The sequence below is a fragment of the Lissotriton vulgaris genome, chromosome 3_1 (assembly GCF_964263255.1).
Source record: "Lissotriton vulgaris chromosome 3_1, aLisVul1.2, whole genome shotgun sequence".
NCBI classification, from domain to species: Eukaryota; Metazoa; Chordata; class Amphibia; order Caudata; family Salamandridae; genus Lissotriton; species Lissotriton vulgaris.
The window spans coordinates 1,644,656,026-1,644,668,875 of NC_141689.1; the positions used below are offsets into that span (position 1 = coordinate 1,644,656,026).

General features: G+C 43.7%; 1 protein-coding gene across 1 annotated transcript in view; it reads right to left on the reverse strand.

The window, feature by feature from the left end:
- LINGO2 (leucine rich repeat and Ig domain containing 2) overlaps positions 1-12,850 on the reverse strand; it is a 2,438,702-nt gene that overhangs the window by 610,633 nt on the left and 1,815,219 nt on the right. Inside the window, exon 7 of the mRNA XM_086962132.1 lies at positions 4,898-5,047. The gene's annotated coding sequence lies outside the window, so the exon portion shown is untranslated. The remainder of the gene's footprint in view (positions 1-4,897; positions 5,048-12,850) is intronic.

Below are 12,850 nucleotides of genomic sequence, written 5' to 3' on the forward strand. Positions count from 1 at the left end.
TATAAATTAAAGTGTGGAAATGTGGTGAAGGAGATTACTGGCTCTGGTCCTTGGACAGTACACTGTTAAAAGATCACCTTCCTTTCAGTCAGTCATTAAATTAGAGGCTGCTGAGGTGATAATTCAAGTTAAGCTGACTTTACCTCACTTAATTGAGGTTTCATTCTGTTTGCTTCAAACATATGACTTGAGTGTGTGTGCACTGTGTTGTCATAGGTGACTAGTCAATGGAGGCAACTGATCTCATTTGCTGCATCCTCAGGGGGTGAATGACTCATGCACTGGTACTTTCACTGGCAACTTCTTTTTTATACAGCCTTGTCTTGGGAATATGTCTCTGAGGAGCATCGACTTTCTGAAAGCTACACTTCTATATTAATGAACAAAGGAAGATGTGCCAAGATGATCTTCAAGTCGAAGGAAAACAAGATGTCCAATGCAGGCGCAGGCCAGCAATGCTAAGCATGGGACAAGAACAGTAATACCCAACAACGTTGAGCTTACACGTTTGCTTTACTAGGGCTCTACAGTGGCTCACTTATTTTTCAATAAAAGTTGTGAAAATGATTTTAACAGTTTGTCGTATAGATAATGGTGTAGTGAGTCCTGCCAGCATTAGCAAAGTGTTCTATTATGCCTTTTGTTTTCCAGCATAGCCAATTCTCTAGCAACATCTTCCTTAACACTCAACTGAATGTTCCTAACTCAATGGCTAACTGGCTTTAACCTTCCTTAAAACAATTTTGTGTACAAATTTCTTTAGTTTATCCACTGGGCCGGAAAACACTTCTGGGAAATCACTTTTCAATTCCCTCACGGGAATCTGCCATGATTCTTCCAACAAGAGTGCTTGATCCACACTATTGGGATTCAACACTGTAGTTAGTGCTTTCTGATCCATACACCCTAAAACAGAGGGTCCACCTTAGCCACATACAACTTACTCATGGTTGTTCTACCCTTAAATTCATAGGGAAATAAGCGATAACCCAATATAGGGATTTTCGCTCCTGTAAAAGTGACTGGATGAATGTCAGTTGTCCGCCAGGAGTTCCCCTAACATGTCAGTAAAATTGTCGTCCCACATTTTCTTTCAGCAACCAGTTTCACACTATGAGTTTTCTTATTTTTCTTCCTGAACACTTTGGCGTCATACCCCACTTCACCACAAAATTGACATGTGGCTGTAAGTACCGGACAATTCTTGTCTCTTGCCAGATGATCCTTGTTGCCATACCTAAAATAACGTAAACTCTTGTCCTTGTATGGACCCTTATCTTTCCTCTTTGCAGCTTCACTTCTTTAATCTCCTGCATTTTGTTGCATGCAGCCAAACTGCTTCTTTCTCTTTAAGATCAGATGAGGTAGTCATACTATTAGTAGTTGCCTTTGCACATTTCCTGGACAGTTCACTTTTTTTAAACAGAGCAATTATGCCCTTTCCGTTGGAATCACCACTAACCCACAGCCTGTCCTGTAAGTTGGAATCATTAGGGTGCATAATAATCTGATCGTGAACAAACTAATCATGCAGTGTGTCAAATTTGCACGGACTAGACAATTTGTTACGAACCAAAGCATCATTTTTCAAAGACTCTGTTTTCCCTTGTTTCCTCTGGAAGAAATGTAAACTATATATTGCATCACAAACTGTAGGTTGATAGGACCCATCAAGGTCTTCCAAAGAAATTACAAAAAGATCTAACCCCCCTGGCCGTTTTCTTCATTCGTTCAAATCTCTTAACCTTTCTGGTCTCAAGCTGTGTAATAGCATTTTTTTCTTTCTAGAAGTGAAAAATTCCTCTGGCCCCTCCTCCTCAATGGTGGAAATGTAATTTAAGAAGTATTCCTTCCAATGTGGCCACTTCATTTGCAGTTCCCCTGTACATGACAAAAAGGGTAAAGGAAGAGTGATCAAAATTGTTTGGGCACACATGGCACTAAATAAATGCTCTACACTAGGTTACCCTGTATACAATCCCATTCCAGATTATCCACAAAGGAAGGGAAACAAAAAAAAACACCTATGCAGGAAATTCCTATGGAAAACCAACACCCTACTTGTAAACATACTGTATACTACAATGTAATAAAAAAGACACACAATTGATGGACGGAATGCAGAACAAATCAAAACATTCACTCCCAATCAAGAGATCTGGGTTAAATCCATCATTCTTTTGCTCATCATGCCCCCCAGTTTAGACCTGGCCATATGCAAATCAGTCTTGACCCTGTGCCTCATGGGAACAGTCCAGCCCAAACTGTCAAACCAGGTCCTCCCTGCACCGGAAACAAGCATCCTAGAACCGGTTTCGGGTTTCACCCCTCTTCAGCCAGAATAGCTTGATTCCAGTGACACAGTGAGCCCAGGACCCACGTCATTTCCCATTGGGCGCAGGATCAAGACTGATTTGCATAAGGCTGGGTCCAAACTGGAATGGCATGGTGAGCAAAAAAAAGATGGGTTTAGGCCCAGATCTCTGTACTGGGGTGAATGCATGACATTGTTCTGCATTCTGTCCATCAATAGTTCTTTTTGCATTTGTCACCCCGAGTGGGACGGGTATGCTCAGACGTGAGTCCACTGCTCTCCATGCCACTGGAATCAAGCTATCCTGGCTGAAGAGGAGTGAAACCCTGATACCGGTTCTAGGATGCTTGTTTCCAGTCAAGGGAGGACCTGCCCTGGCAGTTCAGGCTGGACTGTTCCCATTGGGCGCAGGGTCAAGACTGATTTACATATGGCTGGGTCCAAACTGGAATGGCATGGTGAGCAAACAAACTATGGATTTAGGCCCAGATCTCTGTACTGGGGTGAATGTATGACATTGTACTGCATTCTGTCCATCGAAAGTTCTTTTTACTACAATGTAATAGGCAGTTCCTTGACTTGACCGGTGCGATGAACTGCAATTTCTATCTTGTAGTTAAACTGGCATGCCATAATTAAAACTGTAAATGCCTGAGCTTGAAAGTACCTGTCACAGATAGGATGATGGCTGTAACTGCATAAGCTTGAAAGTACGTCACAGATAGGGCAACATAAATCTTAGTGGAAGAGCACTCATAAAATGGACTGTGGCCAGTAGAATGCACTCAAATGCTAAGAAGGTATTTGCTATAGCCTTAAGTTTAAAGCACAACAGGTGTGCGTATGACCACTAAAATGTCACTATCACAGATATGCCTCAGGGCAATGCATGTCACCCTGGACATTTTGATTCCAGTGAAGACACGCCCAGGTCTGCATGTCCCTGTGATGGTCGAATCGCCGCACTTGTTGGTTATAATACACAACAGGTGTGCACATCACTGCAATACCCTAACTGTAATTATCAGATTTGATATGCCATAGGTGTGCGCATCATCGCAAGTAATATCGCCTGGAACCGTCGTATGATAAAGTGTGTTGCTCTTCAAAATGGACTCCAACATAAGCAGCTACGCTATGCGGGCACACACATATAACAGTGTGACTGCGACTGCTACTACAGATAACACGTCACAGTGTTGTCAGCGCGCACTAACAACACGCAACGTCTTCCCTCACGGGCGGTCAGCAGCAGCTGGCACTGCCACACAAACACGGCCTAACACAGCCAACAGGGGCATGACCTGAAGAAAGCACAATCCTGCAAGTGTAAAAGACACACTCTGCAGTGCTACTTCATGCCAGCTCTCCCCCCCTTGTCTCACCAGTAGAGTGTTCAAAAGACTCCTGCCAGAAAAACGTCTACAGCTGCAATCAGGATATTGGTACATTCCCCAACTTGAAATAAGATAAATGCTAATTCAAAATATCATACAAACCTAAAAGAACTATAGCACGAAATGCTAATACTCTGAAAAGCTCCTCTCCTTCCGGAAGAATTGGCTGGGCGCCCTCGGAAAGACATGAGGAGCAAAGTTTAAGAGTCAGGCTCAGCAGAACCATAGCTAGTCAATTAAGTAAGGAAATCAGCAACACAGACCTTTCCTCTCGTAAAGTAAAAATCTCGAGCCCCTTCTAAAATTCTAACACTAGTAATTATACCCTTATTCACTAAAGATCCAGTCCCCGTGTATCGAAACACAAAAATCCAGAGTTCTGATTGGACTAGAGCAGGGGGTGTCTAATCACTCCACTTCTAAAGCACCTGACTTTCAACAGTTCCTTTGTCTTTAGGAAACTTTTGTCATCATTCTTCAGCAGAGGAAACTCCAGCAATCTCTTCCGCAGCCTGCACATAACACTTAGCAAAATATTTGCTACTTCTTTCAGCACCATTGCCCACAAGAACACTTTCTCTGGTTGGCAAGGAAATTCCATCAATAACATCCATTACTTCCTTCCCACAACCATGGTCATCTTCAGGAGCTCTTGATACACAAAAACATTTTTTTGCATCCCATGTTTTAGAAAGCAAATTAAACCTAAAAAAAACATTTGAGGCCTTCTCTGCAGAACAGTAAAAACGTGTTTTTTTCTCTAATTGTACATTTCATAATACAACAAAACTCCATTATTAATGCTTTGTATTTCTCTACCCAATATGTACACCGCTTAGACAGTTAGTGCAAAGAGAAAATGTCTATTTTAAAACTCATTGCTTCAATCATTATTTTCTTTTGCCTGTTATTTCTGCATTAATCATTCACATTTGCGGCCTACTATAAAAGACTGGAAATACTAATCTTTTCCCAGCACGCATTTGTGCAATTCCATGTTCTTCCCCTCCTTTTTTTGTTATTTACTGTTAAATTTCACACATCTTCTGTTAATACCCCACACAATGAGAAGTTTGATCCGAGCAGGTTTTGTTTCTCAAAAATCCTGCTCCATCAGTAGTGTCTCCAACTGTCTCCCAACATCCTCAACATTCCCACCAAGAACATCGCACATCATAGTACTTACTTCAGTGACATCTGTATCCCATAGCAACCAACACGACAAATGGTAGTGGTTCTATTGGTTACTCCCAGCTCCTCTTTCTTTTTACACCTCTGTGTTAATTGATTCCTTGGAAATTGATTCAATTATGTATTGCCAATGCACTTCTTTTTTCTGAAATATAAATAAATAGCAAAGATTTCAGCAATTAAGAGTAAACAATTTTCTCAGATTTTAGCTACTCAGTTAAATACATTTCTAGACACTGTAAAACAAAGAGACACATATTTTGAAAGGCTGCCTGCTGACAGAATGCAAACAAGGTATGACAAGGCAAAACGTATGGGAAACTTTATAAAGGTCCAGGTAAAACGTTGTAGCTTAACTTGATTTGCAAAGATTTTCTCTTCTGGTCAACTTTGTAGAAATTGGGAGTTTTACAACTATTTATGTTACGTATTTTACAGAAGGTTGCTATGCATTAAAAATCAAGAGCCTGATTCACAAAAAAAGTCATATATTTACACCCATAGAAGTCCTCCTGTTCATGGGTGAAATTTACAACTTTATGGAAATGCAACATCATTTAATTTCCAAAGCTTTTCCCTTCTGGACATCTATGGGGAAATTACGACTTTTCTAACTATTTATGTCACAATTTTACAGAACTTTGCTTTGAATTAACCTACCAACTACTATCCGACTTAGAAACTTTGGGTTTCCACCAAAAAGTCACAGGACCAACCCTTCTTGCAGGCCATACACTGGATTTAATTTTTTACAAATACTCCTCAACTCAGTTGTGACCCACCAAAACCAATTCTTTGGACCAACCATTCACTCATTTGCTTTCTTACCCACAAGACGAAATGCCAAGTGCTTACTTGCCAAAACATCCTTCCAGACAACTGCAGAAAATTACCGCACTCACATGTGCCAAGGAACAACTCCCTTCCTTTCACTCTGCAACGCACACGTAGATCTAGTGCTATGTAATTTTAATAGGGCATTGAATTCTGTTTTTGATAAAATAAAAGCTCCTCTTAGACACTGTAAAAAGAGTTCACACAGAACTCACAGCAGCCTGGCATTCCTTAGGTATAAAGTCAGAGAAAGCTTCCTGAAAAAAGACTAGAAAGGAGATGGCTTCTGACCAATCTTCCCGCTGACATAAATACTTATAAATTGGCTCTAACAACTTACCATAGAAACATCAAGAATGCTCGTAAATCCCACCTAGGGAAGCAAATTGATGAGGTGGGAAACTCAACTACAACTCTTTTTAAAATACTTAAATCCTTCACAAACCCAGCGCGATGCTCCCCAGAAACTAATCTGTCGCAATCACTCTGCAACGCCTTGGCTGACCACTTTGAAGGCAAAATCACTGTCGCTGCCCAGTCCCATGAGAGCCAGGAAACCCCTACTGCTTTCCCTAATGCTACTATCAAACTATGCAAATTTGAAGAAATGGCCCAGAAATCACTCCCAATCTTCTGATTTCTGCAAATTCGGGCTAACAGACATCTGCCTTCCCAGAGTGCTGTCAAACCTTGCTCATGAACTGACCTCTCAAATTTGCTCCTTACTTAATCTATCAATAACAATTGGAAAGATTTCTTTAGACTGGAAGTCAGCTTTGATTAGACCTATCCAAAAAAAGGCCAATCTAGCCTCAACTGACCTTACCAACAACCGGCCAATCTAGCTACTTCCTCTGCTGGCTAAGCTGCTGGAAAAACATATTAATAATCAACTGATAGTATACCTCGAATCAAACAGCTCATTAGACTCTTCCCAGTCAGTCTTCAGACCGCGTCATTGCACAGAGACAGCCCTTTTAGCTGTCACCGATCAAATCAAATTCTCCCTTGATGCAAATGCACCCACAATTCCGGTTTTGCTAGATCTGTCCACAGCATAGGATACAGTGCCTCACCAGCGACTTCTTGACCGACGACAGTAGATCGGGTTCATGGTACGACTCTGGAATGGTTAGCTGACTTCCTTTCAAACAGAACCCAAACGGTCATCTTGGGTCCTTGTAAGTCTAGAACTTTGCCATTGGACTGTGGTGTCCCTCAGGGCTCCTGTCTCAGCCCTACGCTTTTTAACATTTTTTGGTTTACGAATTGTCTCATATGCTGATGACACGCAGCTGCTCTTCTCTTCTGAAAACAATCTGTCCAAATCAAAAGCATTTTTTCCACCGGGATGAAAGCCATTGCAACCTGGATGTCGGAAAACAGACTTCAGCTCAATCCCACTAAAACTGAAATTATGTTATTAGGACAGGTCCAACTTCTTTGGTCACCGGATTGGTGGCCATCAGAACTGGGTTTTGTCTCAGGACCTAAATTATTGGTAAAAACCTTGTAGTCCGCCTGGACTGACCCCTCTCTATGACAGAACAAACCTCAGCAATTACAGATACTCGCTTTCATATGCTGCGGTTGCTGAGAAGAGTCTTTCCCTTCCCACAACTTTACTCAGTGTTTGAAAAGTTTCAGCTCTCAATTCATCATCTCCTTGTGTTTGCTTTCTTTGCCTGTTGCCAGTCGTCCCGGTCCCACACTAAGATACCCCTCATGGTGTGATTTGAGCACTTAATAATTTAAAATAACATATCATAACATTAAAGAGTAAGAACCTGATTCACAAAAATAGTCCTTCATTTACCCCCTCTAAATGTGCTCTTATGCATGGGTAAAATGCATAACTTTTGGGAACTCACAAATTAGCTCTGCTTTTCTTTAAGCATGGGTGAAATTTCAATTATGCCAGCACAATTCCAGGGGTTTTGCATTACCATGTTAGACAAAATTATGCCACGCTGCATAATTACGCTGCATTCTTGGCAAAATATAGCATCAGAGCATCGGAACAACGAGAATGACCACAATGCCAACCGCTGTCATTCACGATACTTAAGCTTTTGGTGCTATTTTTGTAGTTCAAAATGTTCCCGTGCATCTTAAATAGATGAAAATAAAATGTAGAGCCAAATGCTCAATTTGGATTTTGTGTAATGAAACGTCACATAATTTTACTGAAATGTTCGTATTTATGCAAACGTCGCACATTTGTTCTTTTCTGGTGTACTACTGGAAATGTCATGTGACTTTTGCTTTTACCCCAATGCTTTGGAGGAACACAGCCCATTGGTCAAGTGCACTTTTTATATCTTTTACCTGCTTTTTTAGGTCTCGCCTGACCCAGCGCATGTGCTGGATTGGCGAGAAAATTAGTGAGGGCTCAAAAAATGCTACCATGGCCAGCCTGGCCAGCCTAGAGCTACAGTGCATGTGCACGGGCGCATGCTTATGAGCCGAGGCGCCAAATGGCAAACCTTGTCATACTCATTAGGCACCCGAGATCACTTCCGCCCGAGATCCCTTTAGCAGCGCCCCTTTGATGTTCGCCTGCGATCACTTTCGCCGCGCCCCCTTGATGTTCTCGTTCAAAGACCATCAAACATCAAAGAACATGTTGTGCCCTTTTGACTAACAACGTACTTTCTCTTTCCACAAACTCGATGTTTGTGTTTCTTTGTTTTGAGATGCTTTTATTAATACAGTCACACACACAACCACACACACGCCCCAAACCACACGCACAGCCACACCCACAACCACACAACCCCACACACAACCACAACCACACACACACAACCACACATACAACCTCACACACACACACAACCACACACACAAAACCACAGACACACAATCACACACATACACACACACAACCACACCCACAGCCACACACGCACAACAACAACTACACAATCACACACACAACCACACACACACACAACCCCACACACAAACACACACACACAAACACACACACAACCATACACACAACCACAACCACAAGCCCAACCAAACACACACACACACAAGCACACACACAACCACAACCACAACCATACAACCACACACAACCACACACACAACCATAACCACACACACAACCACCCAACCACACACAAAACCACAACCCCACACACAGCCACAACCACGCACACAACCACACACAACCACAACTGACCACACACACAAACACTCACAACCATACACACACAACCACATCCACCCACACATACAACCAAACACACAACCACTTACACAACCCCACCCACATACACACACAACCACAAACACACACACAACCACACATACCACACCTATAAACACACACGACCACACACACACAACCACACACACAAAACACACAAACCCACACACAACCACACACACAGCTACACACAACCACACACACAACCATACACATACAACCACACACACAACCACACAGACACAACCACACACACACAACCACACACACAACCACACACACACAACCACACACACAACCACACATACACACAAGCACACCCAACCACACACACACAACCAAACAACCACAAACACACACACATAAACACACACACAGCCACACACAACCACACACACACACAACCACACACACACACAACCACACACAACCACGCACACAACCACAATCATACACACAACCACACACACACAACCACAATCACACAACCCCACACACAACAACACACAACCACACACACACACACAACCACACCCACACACAACCACACACACACACAACCACACACATACACACAACCACACACATATACCCACACACACACAACCACACACATAACCACACACACAACCACACCCAACCACACCCATACCCAACCACACACACACAACCACACACAACCACACACACAACCACACACACCACACACACGCCAGGATACCCTTGGGGTGAAAGTTTAGCGTTATACAAGTATGCCATACAATACAATACAATACAACCACACCCACACCCACAACCACACACACAAACAACCACACCCAACCATACAATCACACACACAACCACACAACCACAACCACACACATAATCACACACAACCACACACACAAACACACACAACCACAAACACACACAACCACAACAACACACACAACCACAACCACACACACAACCACACAAACACACAACCACACACACACACAGAACCACACAAATAACCACACACACAATCACACACATACAACCACACACAACCACACACACAACCACACACAACCACACACACAGCCACACGCACACAACCACACCCACAACCACACATACACACAACCACAACCACACCAAACCACACAAACAAACACACAACCACGCAACCACAACCACACACAACCAAAACCACACTCACAACCACACAAACAATCACACACACACAATCACACACACAACCACACACACAACCACACACACAGCCACCCACGCAACCACACACACAACTACACAAACACCACCACACACAACCACAAAAACAACACCCACAACCACACACACAACCACAGCCACACACACACAACCACACACACAACCACACACACAACCACACATACAACCACACATACAACCACAAACACAACCACACACACAACCACACACACACAACCATACACACAACCACACACACACAACCACAACCATACACACAACCACACACAACCACACAACCACACACACAACCACAACCACACAAACACAACCACACCCACCACCAAGCCCACACACAACCACAACCACACCCAACCACACAATCACATACACAACCATAACCACACAAACAACCACACACAAATAAACACACACAACCACACACACTAACACGCATAACCACACACACAACCACAAGCACACACACACACACACACATCACACACACACCAACACACACACAGCCACACACACAACCACACACACAACCACACCCACAACCACACATACACACAACCCCATACAAACAAACACACAACCACACACATACAACCACACACAACCACACACAACCACACACAACCACAACCACACATACACACAACCACAACTACACACAACCACACAAACAAACACACAACCACGCAACCACAACCACACACACAACCAAAACCACACTCACAACCACACAATCACACACAACCACACATACCCACAACCATACAAAACCCAAAACACACACACAACCACACTCACACCCACCCACACAATCACAAGCACACACACAACCACACACACAACCACACAAACACCACCACACACAAACACAACACCCAAATCACACCCACTACCACTCACAACCACACACACAACCACACAACCACAGCCACACACAACCACACACACAACCACACACACACAACCACACACACAGCCACACAACACAACCACACATACAACCACACACACTACCACACACACAACCACACACACAAAACACACAAACCCACACACAACCACACACACAGCTACACACAACCACACACACAACCATACACATACAACCACACACACAACCACACAGACACAACCACACACACACAACCACACACACAACCACACACACACAACCACACACACAACCACACATACACACAAGCACACCCAACCACACACACACAACCAAACAACCACAACCTCACACACATAAACACACACACAGCCACACACAACCACACACACACACAACCACACACAACCACGCACACAACCACAATCATACACACAACCACACACACACAACCACAATCACACAACCCCACACACAACAACACACAACTACACACACACACACAACCACACCCACACACAACCACACACACACACAACCACACACATACACACAACCACACACAACCACACACACACAACCACACACATATACCCACACACACACAACCACACACATAACCACACACACAACCACACCCAACCACACCCATACCCAACCACACACACACAACCACACACAACCACACACAACACCAAACACACCACACACACGCCAGGATACCCTTGGGGTGAAAGTTTAGCGCTATACAAGTATGCCATACAATACAATACAATACAACCACACCCACACACACAAACAACCACACCCAACCATACAATCACACACACAACCACACAACCACAACCACACACATAAACACACACAACCACACACACAAACACACACAACCACAAACACACACAACCACAACCACACACACAACCACAACCACACAAACACACAACCACACACACACACAGAACCACACAAATAACCACACACACAATCACACACATACAACCACACACAACCACACACACAACCACACACACAACCACACACACAGCCACACGCACACAACCACACCCACAACCACACATACACACAACCACAACCACACCAAACCACACAAACAAACACACAACCACACAACCACAACCTCACACACAACCAAAACCACACTCACAACCACACAAACAATCACACACACACAATCACACACACAACCACACACACAACCACACACACAGCCACCCACGCAACCACACACACAACTACACAAACACCACCACACACAACCACAAAAACAACACCCACAACCACACACACAACCACAGCCACACACACACAACCACACACACAACCACACACACAACCACACATACAACCACACATACAACCACAAACACAACCACACACACAACCACACACACACAACCATACACACAACCACACACACACAACCACAACCATACACACAACCACACACAACCACACACACACACAACCACACAACCACACACACAACCACACACACAACCACAACCACACAAACACAACCACACCCACCACCAAGCCCACACACAACCACAACCACACCCAACCACACAATCACATACACAACCATAACCACACAAACAACCACACACAAATAAACACACACAACCACACACACTAACACGCATAACCACACACACAACCACAAGCACACACACACACACAACACACACACACCAACACACACACAACCACACACACAACCACACACACAACCACACCCACAACCACACATACACACAACC